At 60.3% G+C, this 10,000-nt stretch overlaps 2 non-coding genes and 1 pseudogene across 2 annotated transcripts; all 3 read right to left on the minus strand.

Moving 5' to 3' along the window:
* LOC124774430 overlaps window positions 1–5,647 on the minus strand; it is a 7,958-nt pseudogene extending 2,311 nt beyond the window's left edge.
* Window positions 5,648–5,835: 188 nt separating this feature from the next.
* Window positions 5,836–5,990, minus strand: LOC124774001. Its single transcript, XR_007015000.1, has one exon. It is a non-coding gene; the product is annotated as a 5.8S ribosomal RNA (ribosomal RNA).
* Window positions 5,991–6,341: 351 nt separating this feature from the next.
* LOC124774161 lies at window positions 6,342–8,250 on the minus strand. The gene has a single exon (XR_007015154.1). It is a non-coding gene; the product is annotated as a small subunit ribosomal RNA (ribosomal RNA).
* Window positions 8,251–10,000: the final 1,750 nt, after the last annotated feature.

Below are 10,000 nucleotides of genomic sequence, written 5' to 3' on the forward strand. Positions count from 1 at the left end.
TGACAGTGCCGCACCGTCAATGGCGATGTGTAGGCGCGCCGCCCACATTTCCCCAACCTGCGTTGACGATTTGAGGAGGTGGCCCTCCCACATTAGGTGGCGCTCCAGCACCTCGATCTCACGCTGCACCTCATCCATGCCTGCACCGTCGCAGGCTGGCCCTATCTTCTTCAGCGCCAGGAGACGGGACCGACGGAGGGTCGGACCCATCCATCGGCAAGATGGAATGCCGAGGCCCCCCTGGGCAACAGGAGCGTGGAAGTATCCCAGGGGGGTGTCCGCCGGAAGGCGGAACCATCTCCTGACGGCGGCCCGGATGGTAACGTCGGCCGACTTCAATGCACCCACCCGGGTGCGGCTGAGGGCCAGCCCGTGGTACAGGCCAGGGAGAAGTACATTGGTGAGAGCGTGGAGGCGCTGTTGCGGCTTCAGCGGAGCTCGGGAGATGACGTCAAGCTGCTCCACCAGGTGGCTACGTGGATTGAAGACACAGCGACCCGCCGTGGAGAATTGCAGCCCCAGGTACCGGAAGGTTTCACCCACACGCAGGGCAGGCATGGTGGTATTGCCTGCTGTGAAGGTGACATTGCTGTCCACCTTCACCTTCTTCTCGCGCCCTGACGCGACTAAGGCGAGGGTGAAACACTTCCGGGCGTTGATCTGCAGCCCCAGGTGGGCGAGGGCTGCGGTAGCTGCGTCGATGAGGGACTGCAAGCCCCTCGGGGTCGCTGCAAACAGCAAGACGTCATCTGCAAAGGCCGCAGCGTTGACTCTGCGACCGAGAATCCGAGCTCCGATGTGGGAGGGCAGTTGGCCTAAAACGTAGTCCACCGCAAAGTTGAACAGGAGGGGGGAGAGGGGATCGCCCTGGCGAACGCCCCGTGCTGGCTGCACAGACACGCCCACGCCGGCGCCGTCCGCTATCACTGTCGTGCTGCCCTCGTAGCACCGCTCGACATACTCGACAAAGCAATCCGGCAGGCCATGCGCCTTCAGCACGGGGCGAAGGGCAGCATGATCTACCGAATCGAATGCCTTAGATACGTCGATCGATGCCACAAAGACAGAGCGGCAGGAGCGAACTGCGTCGGTGAGAGCAGTGTCCAAGATGAAGGTATTTTCCAACATCCCATCCCGAGGGATGAATGCCCGCTGACGTTCGTCCACAGCACATGCGCGCATCAGGCGTGACGCGAGAACCTTGTGAAAGGTCCGCGCCAACACCGAGCAGACCGTAATGGGGCGAAAGTCAGCGGGGGATGTTGGTGCAGCCGTTTTCGGGAGAAGGGACGTCCGCGCGCGAAGCAGGCGTTCCGGAAGGGCGCGGGCCAGAAGGAAGAGATTCATCACTTTCACCAGGACTTCGTGCGGCAGGCGCCGCAACTCCGCTGGGGTAAGGCCGTCCGGCCCGGCTGCTGATCCCCTGGGCGGCAACGCGGCGGCGACCTCCTCATGTGTGACCGGCCCCCATATGCACTCGAGAGCGACAGGCTCTGAGTGCGGGAGGAGGCGGTCACGAATGAAGCCCGCGGTGGAGATGGGCTTCTTGGTGAAGAGGTCCGCCCAGAAGTCCAGCAGACCAGGGATGGCAGGTGGCGGCTGGAGCAGGGTGCCATCCAAGAGGCCGCGCACGCAACGTGCACGCGACCGTCGGAAGGCATCCTGCGTTCTCGCGTACTCCCAGCGGCGCCGCTTGCGCTTCTGCGTCGGCGGCGCGGCAGGCGGCCGCTTCGATGGTTGGCGCGGCCGCTGTGTCCTGGTGATCGATCTCTCCCCTCTGGACCCGACCGACGCAAGGGCATCCGGGAGCATGCCCAGGATGACATCGGGCGGCGTGCCCCGCCCCAGACCTATGACACGATCCAGGGCAGAGAAACGCTGGGCGGAAGCGGGTAGCCCCGCCAGATGCTCTCAGATGGCGGCGTCAGTCGGCCCCTCCGGCGGCGGCCCGGTGGTGTCGGCCGCGAAGTCCTCGGCTGCGTCGACGGGCGGCGCAGCGGCCTCGCCCGCGTCAGGCAGCGGGCTCGCTGCTCCCCGGCGGGACGCCGGCTCTTCCCCCCGACCGATCTCAAGCGCCTCCATGAATTGGCGGACAAGCTGCTTGTGGGCAGCTTGCCGCCGTCGGCACTTGATTGCCTCAAGCGTTCGGTCGGGGAACATCCTGATGAGTTCTTGATTTACAAAGAAGAACCGGGCGTCCCTCTCGAGGAACAGTTCGGCCTCTGCCTTGGCGAGCGACAGGACTTCTTCCTCCGTCCACCTCGCGCGATGCCTCTCCGTGACGATCTCCGCGTTGGCGGCCGCAAGGTGTTGGCGGCGGCGATGGACCCCGAGACCGTTCTTGGTGGTGAAGCTGCGGTGGCACTCACTACAGGTATACATAGCTGCAAAAGTTACAAAATTTTCGGCACGGCCGGTTGGCCGGCTAGGTGCTGGGGAAGTTGGGGTGGCACCTTCAGCGGAAGGGCCACCACTTTTTCTCTGAATACTGCCCCCAACTAACAAAGGGATAGTGCGAGGGGGGGCTGGTAACCCCCCCAAGCCCCTGGTGCGGTCTTCCACTCTGCGAAATCAGCGGGCCCACGAGAAGGGGAGAAGACCGCAGGAGAGGAGAGGCTAAGAGGGCTAGGCCCATGTATTGCGCATCACTCTCCCTGTAACTATAACCCAAGGAAGGCACCTCGCAGCAGCAGCACGACTACATCAAGACCGCACTTCGAGAAGCCAAGTCCGGATGCAGCCACACCGCCGCCACTTGGCCACCTTAAGAGAGTCATAGTTACTCCCGCCGTTTACCCGCGCTTGCTTGAATTTCTTCACGTTGACATTCAGAGCACTGGGCAGAAATCACATTGCGTCAACACCCGCTAGGGCCATCGCAATGCTTTGTTTTAATTAGACAGTCGGATTCCCCCAGTCCGTGCCAGTTCTGAGTTGATCGTTGAATGGCGGCCGAAGAGAATCCGCGCACCCGCGCGCCCCCGGAGGAGCACGCTAAGGCGGACGCGGCCTCGCAGCAAGGAAGATCCGTGGGAGGCCAAGGCACGGGACCGAGCTCGGATCCTGCACGCAGGTTGAAGCACCGGGGCGCGAACGCCGCGCAGGCGCGCGCATCCTGCACCGCCGGCCAGCACGAGGCCGACCAACGGCGAGAGCAGACCACGCCCGCGCTAAACGCCCGCACTTACCGGCACCCCTACGGCACTCACCTCGCCCAGGCCCGGCACGTTAGCGCTGACCCACTTCCCGACCAAGCCCGACACGCCCCGATCCTCAGAGCCAATCCTTATCCCGAAGTTACGGATCCAATTTGCCGACTTCCCTTACCTACATTATTCTATCGACTAGAGGCTCTTCACCTTGGAGACCTGCTGCGGATATGGGTACGAACCGGCGCGACACCTCCACGTGGCCCTCTCCCGGATTTTCAAGGTCCGAGGGGAAGATCGGGACACCGCCGCAACTGCGGTGCTCTTCGCGTTCCAAACCCTATCTCCCTGCTAGAGGATTCCAGGGAACTCGAACGCTCATGCAGAAAAGAAAACTCTTCCCCGATCTCCCGACGGCGTCTCCGGGTCCTTTTGGGTTACCCCGACGAGCATCTCTAAAAGAGGGGCCCGACTTGTATCGGTTCCGCTGCCGGGTTCCGGAATAGGAACCGGATTCCCTTTCGCCCAACGGGGGCCAGCACAAAGCGCATCATGCTATGACGGCCCCCATCAACATCGGATTTCTCCTAGGGCTTAGGATCGACTGACTCGTGTGCAACGGCTGTTCACACGAAACCCTTCTCCGCGTCAGCCCTCCAGGGCCTCGCTGGAGTATTTGCTACTACCACCAAGATCTGCACCGACGGCGGCTCCAGGCAGGCTCACGCCCAGACCCTTCTGCGCCCACCGCCGCGACCCTCCTACTCGTCAGGGCTTCGCGGCCGGCCGCAAGGACCGGCCATGACTGCCAGACTGACGGCCGAGTATAGGCACGACGCTTCAGCGCCATCCATTTTCAGGGCTAGTTGCTTCGGCAGGTGAGTTGTTACACACTCCTTAGCGGATTCCGACTTCCATGGCCACCGTCCTGCTGTCTTAAGCAACCAACGCCTTTCATGGTTTCCCATGAGCGTCGATTCGGGCGCCTTAACTCGGCGTTTGGTTCATCCCACAGCGCCAGTTCTGCTTACCAAAAGTGGCCCACTTGGCACTCCGATCCGAGTCGTTTGCTCGCGGCTTCAGCATATCAAGCAAGCCGGAGATCTCACCCATTTAAAGTTTGAGAATAGGTTGAGGTCGTTTCGGCCCCAAGGCCTCTAATCATTCGCTTTACCGGATGAGACTCGTACGAGCACCAGCTATCCTGAGGGAAACTTCGGAGGGAACCAGCTACTAGATGGTTCGATTAGTCTTTCGCCCCTATACCCAGCTCCGACGATCGATTTGCACGTCAGAATCGCTACGGACCTCCATCAGGGTTTCCCCTGACTTCGTCCTGGCCAGGCATAGTTCACCATCTTTCGGGTCCCAACGTGTACGCTCTAGGTGCGCCTCACCTCGCAATGAGGACGAGACGCCCCGGGAGTGCGGAGGCCGCCGCCCCGTGAAGGGCGGGGAAGCCCCATCCTCCCTCGGCCCGCGCAAGGCGAGACCTTCACTTTCATTACGCCTTTAGGTTTCGTACAGCCCAATGACTCGCGCACATGTTAGACTCCTTGGTCCGTGTTTCAAGACGGGTCGTGAAATTGTCCAAAGCTGAAGCGCCGCTGACGGGAGCGATTATTCCGCCCGAGAGCATCCCGAGCCAACAGCGGCGCGGGTCCGGGGCCGGGCCAGGTAGGTCCGTCATCCGGGAAGAACCGCGCGCGCTTGCCGGGAGCCCGAGCGCCCAAAGGGGCGAATCGACTCCTCCAGATATACCGCCGGGCAGCCAGCCAGGACACCGGGGCTCTGCCCAACAGACGCGAACCGAGGCCCGCGGAAGGACAGGCTGCGCACCCGGGCCGTAGGCCGGCACCCAGCGGGTCGCGACGTCCTACTAGGGGAGAAGTGCGGCCCACCGCACACCGGAACGGCCCCACCCCGCGGCGAGTGGAAAGGCAACCGGACACGACCCCGCCGCGGATTGCTCCGCGCGGGCGGCCGGCCCCATCTGCCGAGGGCGGAGGCCAGTGGCCGGATGGGCGTGAATCTCACCCGTTCGACCTTTCGGACTTCTCACGTTTACCCCAGAACGGTTTCACGTACTTTTGAACTCTCTCTTCAAAGTTCTTTTCAACTTTCCCTCACGGTACTTGTTCGCTATCGGTCTCGTGGTCATATTTAGTCTCAGATGGAGTTTACCACCCACTTGGAGCTGCACTCTCAAGCAACCCGACTCGAAGGAGAGGTCCCGCCGACGCTCGCACCGGCCGCTACGGGCCTGGCACCCTCTACGGGCCGTGGCCTCATTCAAGTTGGACTTGGGCTCGGCGCGAGGCGTCGGGGTAGTGGACCCTCCCAAACACCACATGCCACGACAGGCGGCAGCCTGCGGGGTTCGGTGCTGGACTCTTCCCTGTTCGCTCGCCGCTACTGGGGGAATCCTTGTTAGTTTCTTTTCCTCCGCTTAGTAATATGCTTAAATTCAGCGGGTAGTCTCGCCTGCTCTGAGGTCGTTGTACGAGGTGTCGCACGCCACACCGCCAGCCGGCTGTGCACGCTACCGAGAAAGTACCGGTATGCGAACCGCCAGGCGACGGGCGCGCATCGCACGTTTGAGGAGACGCGGCCGGCCCCACAGGCGGCCGCGACACTCCCAGGTCTGCGAAGCGGGGCAAACGCCGCGCGCTTCAGTATACGTAGCCGACCCTCAGCCAGACGTGGCCCGGGAACGGAATCCATGGACCGCAATGTGCGTTCGAAACGTCGATGTTCATGTGTCCTGCAGTTCACATGTCGACGCGCAATTTGCTGCGTTCTTCATCGACCCACGAGCCGAGTGATCCACCGTCCTGGGTGATCTTTTCTCAGTTTCCACCGTCTCTTTCGAGACGGTCGCATAGGCGGGAGTGAGGCGTGTGGCGGCCCCTGTTCCAGCGTTCTGTGTCCAACGGCCTCACGGCCGACGGGCGTCGTACGGCTCCACACCGGAGCGGACAGGCACTCGGGCGAAAGTCATTCAAAACCGGCGCCAGGCGCCAGGTGCCGCAGGCCAGCCGCTCCAGCGCTTCAGCGCTCGTACCACACAACATTGCCGCTAGTTTTGAGAGGCACGCGTGGTTCCGCACGCGGCGCACGGCTACGGCGAGCCGTACAGGTAGCGTGTTGCGCGACACGACACGCACATCGAAAGACATGCAGTCTAGTCGGTAATGATCCTTCCGCAGGTTCACCTACGGAAACCTTGTTACGACTTTTACTTCCTCTAAATGATCAAGTTTGGTCATCTTTCCGGTAGCATCGGCAACGACAGAGTCAATGCCGCGTACCAGTCCGAAGACCTCACTAAATCATTCAATCGGTAGTAGCGACGGGCGGTGTGTACAAAGGGCAGGGACGTAATCAACGCGAGCTTATGACTCGCGCTTACTGGGAATTCCTCGTTCATGGGGAACAATTGCAAGCCCCAATCCCTAGCACGAAGGAGGTTCAGCGGGTTACCCCGACCTTTCGGCCTAGGAAGACACGCTGATTCCTTCAGTGTAGCGCGCGTGCGGCCCAGAACATCTAAGGGCATCACAGACCTGTTATTGCTCAATCTCGTGCGGCTAGAAGCCGCCTGTCCCTCTAAGAAGAAAAGTAATCGCTGACAGCACGAAGGATGTCACGCGACTAGTTAGCAGGCTAGAGTCTCGTTCGTTATCGGAATTAACCAGACAAATCGCTCCACCAACTAAGAACGGCCATGCACCACCACCCACCGAATCAAGAAAGAGCTATCAATCTGTCAATCCTTCCGGTGTCCGGGCCTGGTGAGGTTTCCCGTGTTGAGTCAAATTAAGCCGCAGGCTCCACTCCTGGTGGTGCCCTTCCGTCAATTCCTTTAAGTTTCAGCTTTGCAACCATACTTCCCCCGGAACCCAAAAGCTTTGGTTTCCCGGAGGCTGCCCGCCGAGTCATCGGAGGAACTGCGGCGGATCGCTGGCTGGCATCGTTTATGGTTAGAACTAGGGCGGTATCTGATCGCCTTCGAACCTCTAACTTTCGTTCTTGATTAATGAAAACATACTTGGCAAATGCTTTCGCTTCTGTTCGTCTTGCGACGATCCAAGAATTTCACCTCTAACGTCGCAATACGAATGCCCCCGCCTGTCCCTATTAATCATTACCTCGGGTTCCGAAAACCAACAAAATAGAACCGAGGTCCTATTCCATTATTCCATGCACACAGTATTCAGGCGGGCTTGCCTGCTTTAAGCACTCTAATTTGTTCAAAGTAAACGTGCCGGCCCACCGAGACACTCAATAAAGAGCACCCTGGTAGGATTTCAACGGGGTCCGCCTCGGGACGCACGAGCACGCACGGGGCGGTCGCACGCCTTCGGCTCGCCCCACCGGCAGGACGTCCCACGATACATGCCAGTTAAACACCGACGGGCGGTGAACCAACAGCGTGGGACACAAATCCAACTACGAGCTTTTTAACCGCAACAACTTTAATATACGCTATTGGAGCTGGAATTACCGCGGCTGCTGGCACCAGACTTGCCCTCCAATAGATACTCGTTAAAGGATTTAAAGTGTACTCATTCCGATTACGGGGCCTCGGATGAGTCCCGTATCGTTATTTTTCGTCACTACCTCCCCGTGCCGGGAGTGGGTAATTTGCGCGCCTGCTGCCTTCCTTGGATGTGGTAGCCGTTTCTCAGGCTCCCTCTCCGGAATCGAACCCTGATTCCCCGTTACCCGTTACAACCATGGTAGGCGCAGAACCTACCATCGACAGTTGATAAGGCAGACATTTGAAAGATGCGTCGCCGGTACGAGGACCGTGCGATCAGCCCAAAGTTATTCAGAGTCACCAAGGCAAACGGACCGGACGAGCCGACCGATTGGTTTTGATCTAATAAAAGCGTCCCTTCCATCTCTGGTCGGGACTCTGTTTGCATGTATTAGCTCTAGAATTACCACAGTTATCCAAGTAACGTGGGTACGATCTAAGGAACCATAACTGATTTAATGAGCCATTCGCGGTTTCACCTTAATGCGGCTTGTACTGAGACATGCATGGCTTAATCTTTGAGACAAGCATATGACTACTGGCAGGATCAACCAGGGAGCTGCGTCAACTAGAGCTGAGCAGCCGGCCGCCCGGGAGTGTGTCCCGGGGGCCCGCGCGAACACGCAAGCGTCCGCTCAATCATTCTGCAAACAGGAGGAGGCTGAGCTCCCCTGCACAATACACCTCGAAACCCTCTCAGGTCCCGGCGGCGCGCAGCGCCGTCCCAAGTACTTGGTCGGGTTCGAGAGAGGCGCAATCGCCCGGAGTTAGGCGAGTAGACGCTTTCGGTGCGACCACCCGTGCTCCCAACTGAGCTTGCCGCTGCCGACAGAGGCCCGGGAGCGTGCTGTCGTGGCATTGCCGGCGGGAGACAACACGCGCCACCTACGGTGACCGGCAGCTCCAACGCCAGCGCCACAGAAGGACAAAAGCCCCACTTGGGTGCCGAAGCGAACTCTCCCAGCACAGCGCACGCGCCAACACATCCGCACAGCTGCGATACAAACCACCAGCGAGAACCGCTGGGGCGACCGAGCAGCAGACGGCGTCGCGGCGCCGAGCGCCGGGCGGCGGCGCATCCTCAACGCACACAGTCCTCAATCGGACCAGCACACTGAAGATGTCCACCGCGCTTCGCACCGGGCCCGCGAGGACCTACTTTGGCCGCACGGCGCCGCGCGCAGGGTGCGCCGGCGCGCAGCTGCGACGCCTGCCGCGTCCGTCGGCCGGCGCGCCTGCCACTGGCCGCCCCCACCAGCCGGCTGTAGCGCGTGCGCCCACGCACCGCGCGGCCAGCACGCCGGGAGGCGCCCCCTCACCGGCCGGGGACGGTCCCACCCAGCCACCGCCGCGTATCGCTTCACACCCAGATGCCGTTCAGTTTCGTCGGCATGGTGGGTATCGCTGGAACAACCGGTTAGTACCTCAACCTATCGTCGCCATCACCGATTCACCCCTAGCGAGAACAACCGCACCACAACGGGTTACCATTTGTTCATTTGCGTAACTTCACCAGAAAACGCAGGCGTCCATCGCCATTTGCAACTTCAACGACTATTGCATGCCTGTGTCAGGTGTCACGCCACACTACGTCTGCCCACATACACGCAACAAAATGTGCACGCCTAGACAATACGTGGAAGGTGGCCCCCGTACGTATGCGATGTCCATTGCTCGAACGACTGTGAACCGGCCTCTGTAGCATGTCGCAGATATGGAACGCGGTGCACCATGCCATCACGGTGTGTGAGGAGAGACGACTAGGTCCGAATACATCAACAGACAGCTCATGCTGATCGCCATCCACGGCGTCCGTTCCTCCCACACGTCTCTATGGCGTACCACACTGCAATCCAGCTCTCATAGGGAGACGACACGTAGCTGCGTGCACAATATTTGCACTGTATGGTCCGCCGTTTTTGGGCGCAGTCGTTGTACGGTCACACATGTGCCACGATGTATCATTCAGTACATAAGGACGAATGTGCAGTACAGATTGTGGTTCACGCGTACGACATCAGCGGACAGTTGACACAGGCCGCACCACAACGTAGCCTGCGTACGTCGCATGCGAAGGGCATTGAACATGCAAACTTGTCACCAACCAGCTTGCGAAGGCAGGGGGCAAGGTGGGGACGTGGGGAGGGGTGGGGGGGGGGGCGGCATGTACGTCCTGCTGCCATCCACATTACAGTGTACAGCAGGAGCATGTGGAAAGTCAGCAAGACTTGCAAGGTGTTTAACATGAAGCGATACACAGGGGAGCGGGCAGTGCGAGTAGCGAACTATATTGCGAGGGTTGCGGGTG

The sequence above is a fragment of the Schistocerca piceifrons genome, unplaced genomic scaffold (genome assembly GCF_021461385.2).
Source record: "Schistocerca piceifrons isolate TAMUIC-IGC-003096 unplaced genomic scaffold, iqSchPice1.1 HiC_scaffold_961, whole genome shotgun sequence".
NCBI classification, from domain to species: domain Eukaryota; kingdom Metazoa; phylum Arthropoda; class Insecta; order Orthoptera; family Acrididae; genus Schistocerca; species Schistocerca piceifrons.